Consider the following 19,114-nt stretch of genomic DNA (forward strand, 5'->3'; position numbering starts at 1 on the left):
ATAATGATCCCAAGGGAGCAGACTCATGCTATATCCTTCCTCTTATACCCATGCTAGAAATCTTAACTACTTCATCCTTGAACTAATCCCTGAAATTACTATTTCTCTCAATTTTTATAAACAGTTTTTCTCAACTCTCTACTTCCACTTCTCCCTTCCATCTAATTTCTTTTGATATATTGTTGTCATTAACCTTGCTAAAAACATTGCAGTTATGTCACTCTTTTGCTCTCCAAACTTTTACAGAATAAAATATTCTAAAACTCTTCATCCCTAATAAATGCTTTTTCTAGTTTCACCATCTTGGAACATGGACTCATCCTCAGTTATTGACAATTTCTGTCATATTAAAAAAAAATACATTGGTAATATTTTAAAACACATGAAGTGGCCCCCCTTAACTATTTTTAAGTATACTATTCAGTATTGTTAAATTCACATTGTTGTGCAACCAGTCTCCAGAACCTTTTCATCGAACTGAAATTCTGTTTATTAAATAGTAACATCAGAGTATTTGTCTTTTTGAGACTAGCTTATTTCATTTAGCATAATGTTTTTATGATTCATCCATGTTGAAGCATGTATCAGTTTCCTTCCTTTTTAAGGCTAAATATCAGGTCTCTTTTTAAGACCAGGTCTTTTTTATAGGAAGAGGGTTGAAGATGTTAGAATATTAAATATGTGAGAAGAATTACTATATAATAGGGTTGTAGGGGGAAGATTCTGAGGCTTTTGAAACTTTCAACTTTGCTTGTCCTACTTATATAGGGTAGCAGAATATGCCATCCCAAAACTTGCCACGGGGATGTAAGGATTATTCTGAGTCAAGGGCATGTAAACAGTTCCAAGGCCATTCTGACCTTTCTTTTTCTTCTTGAGAGCAAGAGGTAAACTCTTATGTCAAAGATACCATCCTGGTACCAGATGAAAGGAAACCATTCTTACTGTTAGAGAGTGGCAATCTGTGTGAACAGACCTTGTTACTCACTCTCACCTTCCTACTCACTTTTCCACAATTAACTGTTCTAGCCCAAATCCTTTGTCTTGTTTTCACAGTTTACTGCTCTTTGTCCAACCCCATACATGAGCTTTGGGCCCTAACTACTTTGGGTCTTTATTTTCCTTTTGAAGGCTTTCAGAAAGGTACAAAAAAATTACTAAATAAAATTTATGTGTTTTTCTGCTGTTACTGTGTCTTATGTCATTGTTCTTAGCCCAGCTGGAAAGAGGGTAGAGGAGAAATTTTACCCTTCCATTCAATCTTGTTTCCCGTTTACTGAGTTTCTTCTAGGTATTAGTAGTGCCTGGGTTTTCAATTTTTTTTTTATTTAAGTAAAATCTCATCTCAGAGCATGTTTACTTGTAATTAATAAGCATGTGTGTGTATTTAGTTGCTAAGTCGTGTCCACCAGGCTTCCCTGTCCTTCATTATCTTCACTTTAATAGGTATACAGTTCAATAATGTTATCTACTGTTTTAGGAATCACCTGTTCTTTGCAGTCTTTGAATATTTGTTTTTATTCTTTTCACTGAAGAGCTGTTAAAACTGAGGATCCTATTTGTAGGGCAGAAATAGAGATGCAGACACAGAGAAGGGACTTGTGGACACAGTGAGGGAAGGAGAGGGTGGGATGGATTAAGAGAATAGCATTGAAATATATACATTGCCATGTGTAAAATAGATAGTGGGAAGTCCTTATATAATGCAGGGAGCTTAGTCTGGTGCTTTCTAATGACCTGGATGGGTGGGATGGGAATGGGTGGGAGGCAGCTTCAAGAGGGAGGGGACACATATATACTTATGGTTGATTCATGTTGTCATACAGCAGAAACCAGCACAACATTGTAAAACAATAATCCTCCAGTTAAAACAAACAAACAAACAAACTAATGGAAATGTCTTTTTGGACTCATGATAACCCAGATGACCTGAAAAATAGGTTATTTCTTTGGAGTTCTCTTAGTGATAGATAAGCATGCAGGTGACAAAGCTTACTTTACTTGTTATAAATATTCTAAAAAGTTCAGCCTTCGATTTGGACTTAGCTTTTTCACCCCTACTTATTGTGTAATAAAATGATAGTCTCCTGAAAGGGTTAGTTCTTGGCCTCCTTGAACAGGAACTATCCTAAGAAATTTTTTGGGACAAATCTGATCACTTTATACTTCCAGAGTATGCCCTTGTATTTTCCTGTATGTGAATTCTAAGCTATGGTAAGCTACTAAGTGCTTTGCAGTATGATTCAAATCTATTTCATGTCCTGTTTCTTGCCAGACTCCCAATTCACCCCCTACTCACTTTCATCCCTGCCTTCATCTCCACAAAATGACTTAGAATTCTCCAAATGTGGCCTATACTTTCCCTAGCCTAGCAAATAAGATTCTCCCTGTTTGGAATACCCTATTCTTGTTTCTCTGTATCTGGTGAAATCTGTCTATTTGATGGAAGCCTCTGTCAGAGTTTCTTATCTGAACCTCAGAACTCAATGATTTAATTGACTGTTTCTCAGTTTTTTAAAAATAGTGTGTGAAAAAAAAAATAAAGATGGTGTATGAAAATTATCATTCTAGATATATACAGACAAAGTTAATTTATTACCTTCAATAGATGCTTTAGGATATTAGGAATTAATTTTTCTTTTGAGAGACCGCCCCCCCCCCCCCACCCTTCCCAGCCGCCAAATACATTGGAGAAGGAAATGGCAACCCACTCCAGTGTTCTTGCCTGGAGAATCCCAGGAACAGAGAAGCCTGGTGGGCTGCTGTCTATGGGGTCACACAGAGTTGGACACGAGTAAAGTGACTTAGCAGCAGCAGGAGCCACTAAATACCGTCTAGTCTGAATTTGTTCCCTTCTATTGCTCTTGCACAAATTTTACACTCCTTTGAAACATTTGTCACATTATAATTATTTGTTTGTACGTTATATATTATGTTCTGTTAGCTTTTCTATTTAGGCTGGGCATCTAGAGAACCGAGCCTGTCTTTTAGGACTCGGCACCATGCCTGATATAGCACAGATGGTCAGTAAATTTTAGTGAATATAAATAGATACAGATGCTGAGGATTATACTGACTTAAAGTGATTTAGATTTATTTTTTTCAGCACAACTGTAGTCTACATTGTTCATTCCCTTTTCTAATTTATTTTTGTATTTGCTTTCTTTCTTGAGTACCTTAATATTTGCTGCCCTATTTTCTAGTTGACTCTGTATCACAGATTAGAATTTTACTGTTCTTTGTGGATGCTTTGTCTGCCTAAATAGAGTTAAGTGCTCCTAGCGAGGGCTTCCAGGGTGGATCAGTGGTAAAGAATCTGCCTGCAGTACAGGATGCGAGTTTGATCCCTCGGTCAAGAAGATTCCCTGGAGAAGGAAACAGCAACCCACTCCAGTATTCTTGCCTGGGAAATCCCATGGACAGAGGAGTCTGGGAGGCTGTAGCCCATGGGTTCGTAAAAGAGTTGGACGCGATTAGCGACTGAACAACAACAATGAGAACCTATTGGTATAGATTTCTGGAATCTCTAGTGTCAGATTTATAAGAATTGACAGTTACATGAAAAGTTATATGTGAGATGATGTTTTTGCCTACTTTTGTTTGAATATAATGTTGCTTTTCTAATATTTATAATTTTTGTGTTATCCCCATTTTCTTAGTTGATTATGTTCTCTGTACATTATTATATTTACCCTTTAAATGTTTGTTCTGTGAATTGATTTCTCATCCAGGTGGTAAACTAATTTCCCTCCATTCTTTTTGCATCCCTGTATGTAGAGATGGAAATAAATGTGTGCTAAGTCACTGTAGTTGTCTCTGACTCTTTGCAACCTCATGGACTGTAGCCGCTGGGTTCCTCTGTCCATGGGATTCTCCAGTCAAAAATATTGGAGTGGGTTGCCATGCCCTCCTCCAGGGGATTTTCCCCACCCAGGGGAAAGGAATTGAACCCACATCTCTTATGTCTCCTGCATTGGCAGGCAGGTTCTTTACCACTAGCGCCACTCGGGAAATAGATACTTATTATTATTTAATGTCATGTTATTAAGTATATGCTGTGTTCATGAAGAACAGAAAAGTTAATCATTTGAATTGATAGAACCACATAGGGTTCTTTTTCAGCCTCTGGAGGATAGTGACAGTGCAGCTTCGCTTTGTGGAAAAGACCCCGTGGTTGTTAGATTTTGTACTTTGGAATGTCAGAATGCATTCTTTGAATGCCATAGTGTGATTGTTTTAATTTTTGTGAAGCAGATATTTCACTAGACCATAGTTTTCTGACAGAATTAGAATAAAACAAAAAGTTTATCTTCACATCTCTCTACCTGCCTAGCCACAGAAGACAAAAGGACACATTCCCTATCTTGTTAACTAGTTTCTGTTCTGTTGTGTTGTCTTTCTCCTCTCCTTAAAGCTTGAGATATGTGCTTATTTGAGGTCGATCAGAAACATTTTCAAAGTGTCTGAGTTGGCGAAATTTTAAACTATTCCAGGATTGGAAGTAGCTTGGCATGTGTAGAGATGACCACATCACTAGCAAACTAAGCTGTCAGATCTGTGAATTCCTGACTAATTTATGTTTCCTGAATTTATTCTTAACTTTTTTTAGTCTCAGTTTTCTCTTCTTTTGAAATATGTTAATATTCAGTTCAGTCAGTTTAGTCACTCAGCCATGTCCAACTCAGTGACCCCATGGACTGCAGCACACCAGGCCTCCCTGTCCATCACCAACTCCCAGAGTTTACCCAAACTCATGTCCATTGAGTCAGTGATGCCGTACAACCATCTCATCCTCTGTCGACCCCCTCTCCTTCTGCCCTCAATCTTTCCCAGCCTCAGGGTATTTTCAAATGAGTCAGCTCTTCGCATCAGGTGGCCATAGTATTGGAGTTTCAGCTTCAACATCAGTCCTTCTAATGAACACCTAGGAGTGATCTTCTTTAAGATGGACTGGTTGGATCTCCTTGTAGTCCAAGGGACTCTCAAGAGTCTTCTCCAACATCACAGTTCAAAAGCATCAGTTCTTCTGTGCTCAGCTTTTTTTTATAGTCCACCTCTCACATCCATATATAACTACTGGACAAACCAGAGCCTTGACTATACGGACTTTTGTTGACAAAGTAATGTCTCTGCTTTTTAATATGCTGTCTAGGTTGGTCATAACTTTCCTTCCAAGGAGTAAGCGTCTTTTAATTTCATGGCTGCAGTCACCATCAGCAGTGATTTTGGGGCTCCAAAAAAGAAAGTCTGCCACTGTTTCCACTGTTTCTGCAACTGTTTCCCATGAAGCAATGGGACCAGATGCCATAATCTTAGTTTTCTGAATGTTGAGCTTTAAGCCCACTTTTTCACTTTCCTCTTTCACTTTTATCAAGAGGCTCTTTAGTTCTTCTTTACTTTCTGCCGTAAGGATGGTGTCATCTGCATATCTGAGGTTATTGATATTTCTCCTGGCAATCTTGATTCCACCTTGTGTTTCATCCAGCCCAGCATTTCTCATGATGTACTCTGCATGTAAGTTAAATAAGCAGGGTGACAATATACAGTCTTGATGTACTCCTGTCCCTGTTTGGAACCAGTCTGTTGTTCCATGTCCCGTTCTAACTGTTGCTTCATGACCTGCATACAGATTTCTCAGAAGGTAGGTCAGGTGGTCTGGTATTCCCATCTCTTTCAGAATTTTCCACAGTTTATTGTGATCCACACAGTCAAAGGCTTTGGCATAGTCAATAAAGCAGAAATAGATGTCTCTCTGGAACTCTCTTGCTTTTTTGATGATCCAGAAAATGTTGGCAATTTGATCTCTGGTTTCTCTGCCTTTTCTAAAACCAGCTTGAACATCTAGAAGTTCACGGTTCATGTACTGTTGAAGCCTGGCTTGGAGAATTTTGAGCATTACTTTACTAGCGTGTGAGATGAGTGCAATTGTGCGGTAGTTTGAGCATTCTTTGGCATTGCCTTTCTTTGGGACTGGAATGAAAACTGACCTTTTCCAGTCCTGTGGCCACTGCTGAGTTTTCCAAATTTGCTGGCATATTGAGTGCAGCATTTTCACAGCATCATCTTTTAGGATTTGAAATAGCTCAACTGGAATTCCATCACCTCCACTAGCTTTGTTCATAGCGATGCTTTCTAAGGCCCACTTGACTTCACATTCCAGGATGTCTGGCTCTATGTGAGTAATCACACCATTGTGATTATCTGGGTCGTGAAGATCTTTAATTATATTAATAATTTTATTAGTTATTAGGAGGAATTATATATCCATCCTAATCCCACAGATTTAAAGTGGCTTAAAAAATACTTCTAAATGTAACAAAGTAGAAAACATCAGGCAAAGTATAGATAGAATAAAAATGACCAGTGGGAAATTTAACATACAGGTCATGCAAGGTTTCACATGGTTATTATTATGGATCAGGAATTTGACTCTGAGATCTTAACTGCCGAAATTAAAAGGAAACAGTTTTTCCATACAGAGAGAATTTTCTTCTACTCTAAAGAAACGCAGCTTTTCCTTGCAATTCAACAATTGTCCCACAGTACATTAAAGTATTATAATACATTTTATATGGCAATTTTCAATACCTATCTTAAGTAAATTGGAGAGATGATGCCAGCGTAAGTTTAGGCACGGCGACTCTGTAGAAACCTATAAGATACTCATACACATTCACATTTGTGCCTTCCCTCTGTGTGCCGCCCCCACCTCCCCCCAGTGCTTGCATACTTCTCTGAGTTCAGTGGAGCTTACTTAGATTGTCAAGGTATAGCAGCTGTTTTCAGACAAAGCAGTGAATTACAACTTACATTCTTAAAATGGTTAGTTCATTCCAAAGTTAGTTAAAAATCATGCAGATGCTCTGCCTTTAGCTGAAAGAGCCTTACTCATATAAATAACTCATATAAATGCTCATATAAATAACTGATAATAGTATTATTTTGATCAACTCACTCTGTGATAGTTTGTGGTCTTTATTAGGAAGTTTTCACGTCTAGCATCTTAGATTCAGAATTAATGAGGCAAATTATTAGTGAGTTTCATAATATGTTAACTCCAGAAATCTTACTACATGAGTAGAGAGTTAATTGCATTTACTAGAGAAAATTCACATCAGTTCAACCTGTTTACTTGATTAGATTGAAATTAAATATTTTTGAAATTCAGTTCAGTTCAGTCGCTCAGTCGTGTCCGACTCTTTGCAACCCCATGAATTACAGCATGCCAGGCCTTCCTGTCCATCACCAGTTCCCGGAGTTCACTCAGACTCACGTCCATCGAGTCAGTGATGCCATCCAGCCATCTCATCCTGGGTCATCCTCTTCTCCTCTTGCCCCCAATCCCTCCCAGCATCAGAGTCTTTTCCAGTGAGTCAACTGTTTGCATGAGGTGGCCAAAGTACTGGAGTTTCAGCTTTAGCATCATTTCTTCCAAAGAACACCCAGGGTTGATCTCCTTCAGAATGGACTGGTTGGATCTCCTTGCAGTCCAACGGACTCTCAAGAGTCTTCTTCAACACCACAGTTCAACAGCATCAATTCTTCGGTGCTCAGCTTTCTTCATAGTCCAACTCTCACATCCATACATGACCACTGGAAAAACCATAACCTTGACTAGACGGACCTTTGTTGGCAAAGTAATGTCTCTACTTTTAAATATGTTTGAAATTAGTTTTAGTTAAATCTTTTATTAGGATCGTTGTTGAGTTATTAATGATTCAACCAAATCCTTCAAATTATTGTATGGTGTAAATCAAGTGTTTGGAGAAGAGCCAGTTTAGGATATGTTTTAAGTAGTCTTGGTCAGTGATAGCATACTAACTTGGAAATAGCCACATTGAGTCCTAAAGATTCATTTCATGTTTCACTAATACTTGTTTCTTTTGAACTTAACCACTTCTGTTCTTACACTGAGGCATTGTTTTGGCATAAGGAAGAAAATAATTTGAGAGATGGAACACAGTTATTATGCATCCTGTCAATATGTTTTCCCTGTATAGAGTTGATTTTGGGGTTTCTATTGCGGGGGGGGAATGATTTGGCAGTATGGTGCAATGTTTTTGTAACACATCACTAATCATGAGAGGAGTTTGTTTTCTTAGAGCCTTTCCTTTCTCTTTTTTCCTTCCATTGTTGTGATTTTGTTTTCAGATTGTCTTCTTTTATTACTATAACTGTCTTTAGTCTGCATGGCTGTCCTTTTGCTTGCCTGTTTTGTTCTATATGTGCTGTCTCTTTTGTTCCTAGTCTTCCTTGAATTGTGTCACATAACTTTTATTTACCCCCCATCCAATTTTATTTCACCTCTGTCCATACAAGATTACTATTTCTTTTTCCTAAAGTGACATAAGAAAATTCAGATTTTTTTCATAGACATATTCAAGGGTAACACTGGAACTTGGAAAAAAGGATTTAGGTTGTGATTTTGACTAATATTAATTGCTTATGCGATTTGAAAGGGCTTCCCTCCTAGCTCAGTCAGTAAAGAATCTGCCTGCAATGCCGAAGACATGGGTTCGATTCCAGGATCAGGAAGATCCCCTGGAGAAGGAAATGGCAAACCCATCCAGTATTCTTGCCTGGAGAATTCCATGGACAGAGGAACCTTGCGGGCTACAATCCATGGGGTCGCAAGAGTCGGACATGACTGAGTGACTTTCACTACTTCACTACTATGTGATTTGAAAGATGCATTAATTTTTTAGTGAAGAGTAATTTTCTTGGTTTCTGTTAGGCTGGTGCAAAAGTAATTGCAGTTTTGCATCGTTGAACTTTGCTGTTTGATATTGGAATACATTCTTAATGTGGTACTGTTATACATCATTTTAATGTGCATTTCTCACTCTATGTTTTTTTGCTAATGACTTGCTGTTTAGTTTATATTTATTTTAGACTAGGAAAATGATGTTAGAGAAAAAGCAAATTTGAGCAGTTTCCTTATTTGAGTTCAAAATGGGTCATAAAGCAGCAGAGACAACTCAGCATCAACAACACATTTGGCCCAGGCACTCCTAGTGAATGTACAGTGCAGTGGTGGTTTAAGAAGTTTTGCAAAGACAACAGCCTTGAAGATAAGAAGCACAGTGGCTGGCCATCAGAAGTTGACAAGGACCAGTTGAGAGGATCTTTGAAGCTGTTCCTCTTACAGCCTCATGAGAAGTTGCGAAGAACTCAGTGTCAGCAGTCCTATGGTCATTCTCTACTTGAAGCAAACTGGAAAGTGAAAAAGCTTGGTAAGTGGGTGCCTCGTGAGCTGACAGCAAATTGAAAAAAAAATGTTGTTTTGAAGTGTTGTCTTCTCTTAGTCTGTGCAACAACAGTGAACCATTTCTTGGTCACATTGTGATGTGTGATGAAAAGTGGATTTTATAAGACAACCAGCAACAGCCAGCACAGTGGTTGGACCAAGGGGAAGCTCCGCAGCACTTCCTAAAGCCAAACTTGCACCAAATAAAGATCATGGTCACTGTTTGGTGGTGTACTGCCAGTCTGATCCACTACAGCTTTCTGAATCCCAGGGAAACCATTACATCTGAGATTATGCTTAGCAGATTAGTGAGATGAACCAAAAACGGCAATGCCTTCAGCCAGCATTGGTCAACAGAAAGGACCCAATTGTTCTCCACAGTGCCCGACTGCATGTTGCACAACCAGCACTTCAATAGTTGAATGAATAGGGCTACGAAGATTTGCTTCATCCTCCATATTCACTTGACTTCTCAGCAACCTCTTCAAATATCTTGACAACGTTTTTCCAGGGAAAACTCTTCCACAACCAGCAGGAGGCAGGAAATGCTTTCCATGCATTTGCCAAATCCTGAAGCATGGATTTTTATGTTACAGAAATAAACAAACTTATTTCTCATTGGCAAAAATGTGTTTAACAGTTCCTATTTTGATTAATAAAGATGTATTTGAGCCTAGTTATAATGATTTAAAATTTAGTCTGAAACTGCAATTACCTTTGCAACAACCAATATTAATGTAATTTATTCTTTTAAATATACAGAGAAAAGATAGCAATAGGTATCCCATTGCAACACATGTATACTTTATTTAGTGAATTCTCTATCACAGGATTTGCTCAAGTAGAAACTGCATTTCAGTCTCAGAGAGGTTATAGGCTCCCGCATTTGGAAAGTAAACTAAAGTTTCCTACAAACAATGTTCCAAAAGTTTTTACATCAGTGACACTGTGGAGTTCTGAGAAGAACATAAGCTTCAGTGTTTGAGATTATAAAATTGAGTTAGATGGGTCTGTGTTTAGAACCTGACTCTATCTCTTTTAGCAGGATACTTGTTTAATTTAATTCATTTTGTTTAATTCCTGTGAGATGCAGGAAATACCTTAAAATGAAGTTGTGAGAAGTAAATGAAATGTAAAACATCTAGCATGGTGTCTGGCAGATGGCATCTGTAATTAGATGCTGCTGCTGCTAAGTCACTTCAGTCGTGTCCGACTCTGTGCGACTCCATAGACAGCAGCCCACCAGGCTCCCCTCGTCCCTGGGATTCTCCAGGCAAGAACACTGGAGTGGGTTGCCATTTCCTTCTCCAGTGCATGAAAGTGAAAAGTGAAAGTGAAGTTGCTCAGTCGTGTCCGACCCTCAGCGACCCCATGGACTGCACCCTTCCAGGCTACTCTATCCATGGGATTTTCCAAGCAAGAGTACTGGAGTGGGGTGCCATTGCCTTCTCCGTCTAATTAGCCACTGTTCTATAAACTTCTCAAAGAAAGGTTTAGTGACCTTCTGATTTACTGGTAAGTCCATCTGGGTTGGCACTTGTCATGTATTGGAACTTAAGACAAATTTCACAGTATCATGGCATGGGTTAAGAAATCGGCTTTATTGGAAACAGGGTACCTCTTATGGGGAAGAGCCAGAATCAGCAAGGAGAAGGTCAGGCATTGGTTTCCTGTCGTTTTGTTATTCCACACAGAGGGATGCCAGAGCTTTGACAGTCCGCTCGATATAAAGCGTAGGCAGGTCTTCTGTCCTATATATTATTCTGTCTTATAGAGAACAAGTGGTAGATCAACCTTATCCGTGAATCGTCACACAGACAACTTGGGAATCAGACAGAATATAGTGGATGCCTGTAGTCATCTAAAAGTTCATCTGTCCAGCATGTGGCGACCTGAGGCCCAGGGGAAGTTGGGTTTGTCTTGCTAAGGGAAGAAGCTCTCATTTTGTCTCTCCTGCTGGGAGAAAGGGGTGAAGTAATGTTTCCACCTCACTGATGAGGCACCCAGAGTGACTCCTGACTACATTTACAGACAAGCTGTGCTCCTTGCATCATAACCAGGGTCAATGAATCCATTTTCTCAATGAGTAAGAGTCAAGTGTGAAATATCATGCTGTTTATGTTGATGTTGGAATAGGTAACAGAAGAATGCCTTTCAGCATCTTTGAATGAATATTGCTCTCAACAGAAATTGGTCTCGATTTGGCTAGTCTCAGCTTAGCTTCACAAATTATTGGTTGTCAGGCACTTACTTAAAGAATTAAACAGCCAGTAAGATGAAGTCCATATCCTCAGGGAGTTTGGCATGGTGTCTAAAGAGGAGTAAAATAAACGTAGAAGAACTTTTAAAAAATATTTATTTATTTATTTGGCTACATCGGGTCTTGGTTGTGACACACGAAGATCTCTCCTTGTGGCGCAGGCTTCTCTATACGTAGTTGTGACATGCAGGCTTAGTTTGCTCTACAGCATAGGGGATCTTAGTCCCCCAACCAGGGATCAGATCTGTGTTCCCTGCCTTAGAAGGCAGATTCCTAACCAGTGGATGGCCAGGAAGTTCCTAGAAATGGAAGAATTTCTTAAAAGTAGAAGTAGAGTATAACAAAACCATGAAACATAATCACCAGAAGACTGAGGAAGAAAATGAGAAAATGTCTCAAAAGATAGCAAATGTTGAAACTTTTTATTTTCAAAACTGTAATTGGTACTACCAAATGAGGGCTTTCCTGATAGATCAGTTGGTAAAGAATCCGCCTGTAATGCAGGAGACCTTGGTTTGATTCCTGGGTCGGGAAGATCTGCCAGAGAAGGGATAGGCTACCCACTCCAGTATTGTTGGGCTTCCCTTGTGGCTCAGCTGGTAAAGAATCTGCCTGCAATGCAGGAGACCTGAGTTTGATCCCTGGTGTTGGGAAGATCCCCTGGAGAAGGGAAAGGCTACCTATTACAGTATTCTGGCCTGGAGAATTTCATGGACTGTCAAAAAGAGTCGAACATGACTGAGTGACTTTCACTACCAAAGAAAGTAATAAACAGCTATTAACTTTATAATGCAAAATAATAAAGTATTTTATTATTTTAAAGATGAAAAAGCAAGAAAATACAGCATGAACTTATCTGCATTTTTAAATAGTCTGTGTGATGGATAAATGCCACTTAAACACTTTCAATAGAAAAAAAACTTATAAATCAAGTTACAGAAGGTTAAAAAGTCTGTGTAATACCAACTTTTAACTATAAATAACTGAAAAAATTGTCCTCTCTTCTGTTTTTGCTGCTCTTTGCCTTTAGGAAGAAATATTACGTTGTAAGGCTGCTGTCTTTTTGGATGAGGACAGGGATCAAGGTCTTCTTTAATATAACCTCTTCCCATACAAGTCTGAATGGAAGGAAAACCAATTTTCCCGAAATTCTCTCGTGCGTTGGGTGGAATATAGCAAAATTGGTGTCTTGAGCGGGAAACCAACTTTGTTCCTCTTTCTTCTGCTGGAAAATCTGCATAAAAATTTCACGTTTCTTACATGTGTGTCCAAGCAATTTTCTTCTCTCTTCCTTTTTCCAAACTGCCTCAATATGAGGAAAATTTTGTAAGTCAGTCTCTTTTTAAAATATGGCTCCAAAAATGCTTTTTTGTTTGACTTTATCTTGTTTTTTTACTAGGAGTGTTAGTTTTTTGGTAATAACAGTTCCTTCTCTTTATCTGCCACCTGGGGGAAGCTATCCACCAAACAGGATTCATATCATCTTCTAAACTATCATTCATTTTTCTTTCTCCATTTGGACTTTTTCTCCCTTCTCCTCTTCTTCAGTTATACAAGCATAGTCACACTAACCAGTGTACACTCCACGTCCACTGTTTTTCTTCCTACTAATCTTGACTGACTGCCATCCTGTGTATCTACTACAGTAATACCATTTTATACTGAGAAAGGTCTGTTCCTGGATCTATACTCCACTGAATATTTTCAAGGATATATCTTGTTTTTTTTTTTTTTTGTGGAGACTTTGCTTTAGCAATTCTGTGTGGATTTAACTGAAAAACTGATGCAAGTTTACATGCTTCACAGACTGACCTGGTTTTTATCATTATAGACTCATGAGAATCAGCACCCTTCACATCATCAAAAAGATTATCTCCAAACTTCTATGTGGATGTAGAGGGATTTTAAGTACAGAATTTTCTTCCTTTATTTGTAACAGTGTTTCATTATCTGGAGATTACTCAAGGACTGGAAAAGATACTCCTGTAAACAGGGCTGTTCTGGGGAATCTTTGATTAACCTGCAGCTCACACTCAGGGCCTTACGTCTTAAGGAAGAGCCATTTCAGAATGGCCTTCAGGGCCTCATGGAGAGTCACTTCAGTTCAGTTGCTCAGTTGTGTCTGACTCTGCGACCCCATGGACTGCAGCATGCCAGGTTTCCTGTCCATTACCAACTCCCAGAGCTTGCTCAAACTCACATCTATCGAGTCAGTGATACCATCCAGCCATCTCATCCTCTGTCGTCCCCTTCTCCTCCTGCCCTCAATCTTTCCCAGCATCAGGGTTTTTTCCAGTGAGTCAGTACTTCGCATCAGGTGGCCAAAGTATTGGAGCTTCAGCTTCAGCCTCAGTCCTTCCAATGAGTATTCAGGACTGATTTCCTTTAGGATAGACTGGTTGGATCTGCTTGCAGTCCAAGGGACTCTCAAGAGTCTTCTCCAACACCACAGTTCAAAAGCATCAATTCTTTAGCGTTCAGCTTTCTTTATAGTTCAGCTCTCACATCCATACATGACTACTGCAAAGTCACTTGCCGAAATTTGATTTTAGAGTTCTGACTTTCTTGGCTTTTCTCTTAACACTGAATAGCTGAAAATGGATCAGACAGATCCAGAGTTTTATCCATCCATCACATAGTCTCCATTCATGGAAGAATGACTGTCCAGTTGAAGAGAAAACTCTTTTTCTTTATCAGAAGAGGCTTGAGGGTGCTTAACTTCATTTTCACTTTTCCTCAGTTTTCTTCCTTTTGATTCTGCCTCCCAGTGGTTTCAGGGATACTGCATGTTTATCTTTATCAGTATCTTTAATATCATCAGTGCTATGCTGCTTATGGATTCACTTGTATTTTTATTTATAAGTATCTGCTTATTAGAAGATGACTGGTTAATGATCTTGTTCATTTTAGCCCCAAGGTGAGGACTTTTGAAAAAGGTACCATCTTCAGATTTTGATCTAAGTTTCTCTGATCTGGAAGTAGAAGTGTTACTGAAAGGCCCTGTTTTCAGGTGGGTTATTTTCCTGGTCTCTAAAAGAGAAGAAGAAAAAACTTGTATTCCTTTTTTGGTGATCTCCTTCCAGATAGTGGTAGAGTTCATCACCAAGAGGGCTCCTAGGGCCTTGAGATTCAGATTCTTCTTGAACACAAAGTCCAGGTGTTTCAGCAGCAACTGTAGCTATATTATCAGGAGGATAACTGCTTTTTCCATGTGTTTTAGCCATTGGAGCTTGACTCTACTCACAAGTGTCCACCAATATAATTTCACTTTCATTAGGTTTATGTTATGGTTGAAGACTTTGGTACTTTTCTTAATTCATGTGCACACCCGAGTGCTCCAGTTTAGTTTGTGTATCCGACTTGGAGGTTTGTTTGTTTGTTTTGTATATCAGACGTGGAGGTTTTCCTTTCTTCATAGCCAGTTAGCGCCAGAAAATGAAAAGGTTGTTATTGGTGAATCTGGAATAACATCTTCTCAGACTCACAGTCAGTTGCTTGATGTGGTTAATCATTCTCAATTTTCTGCTGCAGCTGTTCAGAAAACTTTTTGTTTTCTTCCTGTATTCTTTTCATTCATAAGCTCTGTGATAAGTTTAAGATTCTGCTGCCAAAGATTTTCAGACTTTGCTGTTTCTTCCTCATGTGTTCTTCAGTTAGTGCACAGCAATCACATAATCCTGCTCTTAATTGATCTAAAATTTTAATGGTTTCATGAATGACTTTCTGTTGCTCTCTCAGCTGTTGAGTTTTGGTGAAGAATTCTTGTAGTCTCTGTGCATATAAAATTCGTTCCTTTTTCAGTCTGGGTACCTTTTTCAGTACTTTTACTTGTAAACCTCGTATTTCTTTACCACAATACTCCTTTCAGTTCAGTTAAGTCCCTAAATTGTGTTCAATTCTTTGCAACCTCATGGATTGCAGCATACCATATTTCCCTCCTCTACACTTCTACTGGTTAATGTTTTCTGACCTGTTCTGTTACATTATGCAGGTCAGAAGTTTTCTTTAGCCAGGTTAAATACAGCTTGCAAGGCTGTGTCTAGATTCTCGAAAGCCCTGGCAGGCAAGCAGGCATGCTCAGAGACTGGAAAGAGACAGCCTTGTGCTTTTCTCCTCATTCCCTCACTAACCCACCAAAATGCCTGTGGCCACACCACCCCTTTCAGAGCAGCCCACACTCTGCAGGGGTAGGGGAGGGCCCGAGGGCCACAACCCTGCTCGCCTCTCCTGAGCCTTTTCAGTGTTGAATCTTAATTTAACTTTCCTTTTGGGGGAGAATTTCAAACATTTTTTCATTGAAGTGTAATTAATTTATGATGTGATAGTTTCTGGTCTACAGCAAGGTGATTCAGTTATGTGTGTGTGTGTGTGTGTGTGTGTGTGTGTGTGTGTGAGACGTGCTAAGTTGCTTCACTTGGGTCTGACTCTGTGTGATCCTATATGCTGTAGTGTGCCAAACTGCTCTGTCCATGGAATTCTCCAGGCAAGAATACTGGAGTGGGTTGCCATGCCCTCCTCCACGGGATCTTCCTGACCCAGAGATCAAACCCGTGTCTCTTAAGTCTCCTGCATTGGCAGGCAGGTTCTTTACTGCTAGCACCGCCTGGGAAGTGTGTGTGTGTGTGTGTGTGTGTGTGTGTGTGTGTGTGTGTGTGTGTGTGTGTGTGTGTGTGAGAGAGAGAGAGAGAGAGAGAGAGAGAATGTATATGTGTTTATATGTGTGTGTGTACATACATATTCTTTTTCATTATGGTTTATTAGAGATACTGAATATAGTTCCCTGTGGTATACAGTAGGACCTTGTTTAGACATTATATATATATGTATGTGTGTGTATGTATGTGTATATATATATATAAATAAAATAGTTTGTATCTGCTAATCCCAAATTCCTAGTTTATCTGCCCTCTTCCCCTTTGGTGACATAAGTTTGTTTTCTGTCTGTGAGTCTCTTTCTGTTAAGTTCATTTATATCATTTTTTTAAGATTTCACATATAAGTGGTATCATATATTTGTCTTTGACTTATCTGACTTGAGGAGGAAATGGCAACCCACTCCAGTATTCTTGCCTGGAAAATCCTATAGACAGAGGAACCTGACGGGCTACAGTCCATGGGATTGCAAAGTCAGATACGACTGAGTGACTAACAGTACTTGACTTACTGCGATGATCTCTGAATCTATCAGTATTGCTGCAAATGGCATTATTTCATTCTTTTCTATGTCTGGGTAATATTCCATTGTGTGTGTGTGTGTGTGTGTGTGTGTGTGTGTGTGTGTGTGTGTGTGTGTGGCCGGGGTGTGTGTGTGTGTGTGTGTGTTCAGTTGCTCAGTCATGACCAACTCTTTCTGATTCCATGAACTGTAGCCTGCCTGGCTCCTCTGTCCATGGAATTTTCTACTTAAGAATACTGGAATGGGTTGCCATTTCCTACTCCAGGGAATCTTCCTGATTGAACCTGAGTCTTTTGTGTCTCCTGCATTGGCAGGTGGATTCTTTACCACTGACCACACTGGGCAGCCCCACTTGTGTGTGTGTCTGTATATGTATGTATGTATGTATGTATACCACATGTTCTTTATCAGTTCATCTGTTGATGGACATTTAGATTACTTTTACGTCTTGACTGTTGTAAATAGTGCTGCAGTGAACACTGCAGTGCCTGTATCTTTTCAAATTATATTTTCTCTGAATGTGTGCTCAGGAGTGAGATTTTTGATAATATGATGACTAGCTTTATTTTTTTTTTAAGGAGCCTTCATACTATGCTCCATAGTAACTGCACAAACAATGTAGGAGGGTTCCCTTTTCTCCACATCCTCTCTAGCATTTATTAGCTGTAGACTTTTTCGTGGTGGTTGTGTTGACCAGTGAGAGTTGATACTGCAATGTAGTTTTGATTTGCTATTCTATAATAATGAGCAATGTTGAGCATATTCTCATGTGCCTATTAGCCATCTATATATTTTCTTTGGAGAAATGTCTGTGTCATCTGTCTTTTTTTGACTGGGTTGTTACTTTGTTGTTGAGTTGTATGGGCTGTCTGTGCATTTTAGAAATTAAGCCCTTGGCAGATGCATTGTTTGCAAATACTTTCTGCCAGCCCGTAGGCTGTCTTTTCATTTTGTTCATGATTTCCTTTGCTGTGCATCAAGGATATTGCTAACTCCTGCATAGGCTGTGACTGGAACAGTGAAAAGCAGAGTGATGTAAAAAAATTAAAAACGTTGCTTGGCTGTAGAGCGTCAGGAGTTTGGAGCTTAGCAAAAATTTTGTTTTACTACTTGGGGAATTGTAGTTTATAGCAGTTTTTAGTAACTTAATTCAGAATGCTACATCTTAGTGTTATTCTTCAGTCACTAAGTTGGCTCTCTGTGACTCCATGGAGGGCAGCATGCCAGGCATCCCTCTCCTTCACTATCTCCTGGAGTTCGCGCAAACTTACGTCCACTGAGTTGGTGATGCTGTCTAACCGTCTCATCCTCTGCCACCCTTTCTCCTTTTGCCTTCAGTCTTTCCTAGGTGGCCAAAGTATTGGAACTTCAGCTTTAGAAATAGTCCTTTCAGTGAATGTTCAGAGTTGCTATTCCTTAGGATTGACTGGTTTGGTCTCTGTACATTCCAAGGGACTCTCAAGAATCTCCTCCAGCACCACAATTCAAAAGCATCAATTCTTTGACACTCAGCCTTCTTTATGATCCAACTCTTACATCTGTACATGACTGTTAGAAAAGACATACCTTTGACTATATGAACCTGTATCAGCAAAGTGATGTCTCTGCTTATTAATATGCTGTGTAGTTTTATCATAGCTTTCCTTCCAAGGAGAAAGCATCTTTTAATTTCATGGTTGCAGTCACTATCTGCAGTATTTTCTTGGATCCCATGAAAATAAAATTTGTCACTGCTTCCACTTTTTTCCCTTCTGTTTTTCATGAAATGACAGGACCAGATGGCGCGATCTTAGTTTTTTGAAAGTTGAGTTGAAGCCAACTTTTTCACTTTCTTCTTTCACCCTCATCAAGAGGCTCTTTATTTCCTGTTTACTTCTGCCATTAGAGTGGTATCTTTTGCATATCTGATGTTGTTTATACTTCTCCTTGCAGTCTTGATTCCAGCTTGTGATTAATTCTTCCTAGCATTTTGCATGATATACTCTGCAAATGAGTGAAGTAAGCAGGGTGAAAACAGACAGCTTTGTCATACTCCTTTCCCAATTTTGAACTAGTCAGGTAAAATTCAGAATGTTACATTTTAGTGTTACAGATTTACTAATGAAATAGCAGGGACTTATTCTAAGATAAGAGAAAAATAAGTGGGCAAGAATCTGTCAAAACCGTTCAGTTGCTGTGAGACTTTTTTTAAATTTTTAAGTTAAAAAGAGCAGATTGAAATTATATTGATCACTGCATACTCAGCATCCAATTTGCCAGGACAAAAAAGACAAAGTAATAAAGTAATGAAGGACAGAAAAATTTTTCTAGCTGTTAGGCTTTTGGGAGATTTTTTAACAATTAGACGTCAGATTTAGTTGTGTATATAGTCCTGCTAAGAAAGACACTTTTATAATACATTCCTTGAATGATTCCTTGTGTTTTAAAGAAA

General features: G+C 39.1%; 1 protein-coding gene and 1 pseudogene across 1 annotated transcript in view; one reads left to right on the plus strand and one right to left on the minus strand.

Annotated features, from left to right (window-relative positions):
- DDX10 (DEAD-box helicase 10) overlaps positions 1-19,114 on the plus strand; it is a 311,316-nt gene that overhangs the window by 136,395 nt on the left and 155,807 nt on the right. The gene's annotated exons all lie outside the window — the stretch shown is intronic.
- LOC138092706 (DNA endonuclease RBBP8-like) lies at positions 12,912-16,749 on the minus strand (annotated as a pseudogene).

Source organism: Capricornis sumatraensis, chromosome 16 (assembly GCF_032405125.1).
Source record: "Capricornis sumatraensis isolate serow.1 chromosome 16, serow.2, whole genome shotgun sequence".
Classification (NCBI taxonomy): domain Eukaryota; kingdom Metazoa; phylum Chordata; class Mammalia; order Artiodactyla; family Bovidae; genus Capricornis; species Capricornis sumatraensis.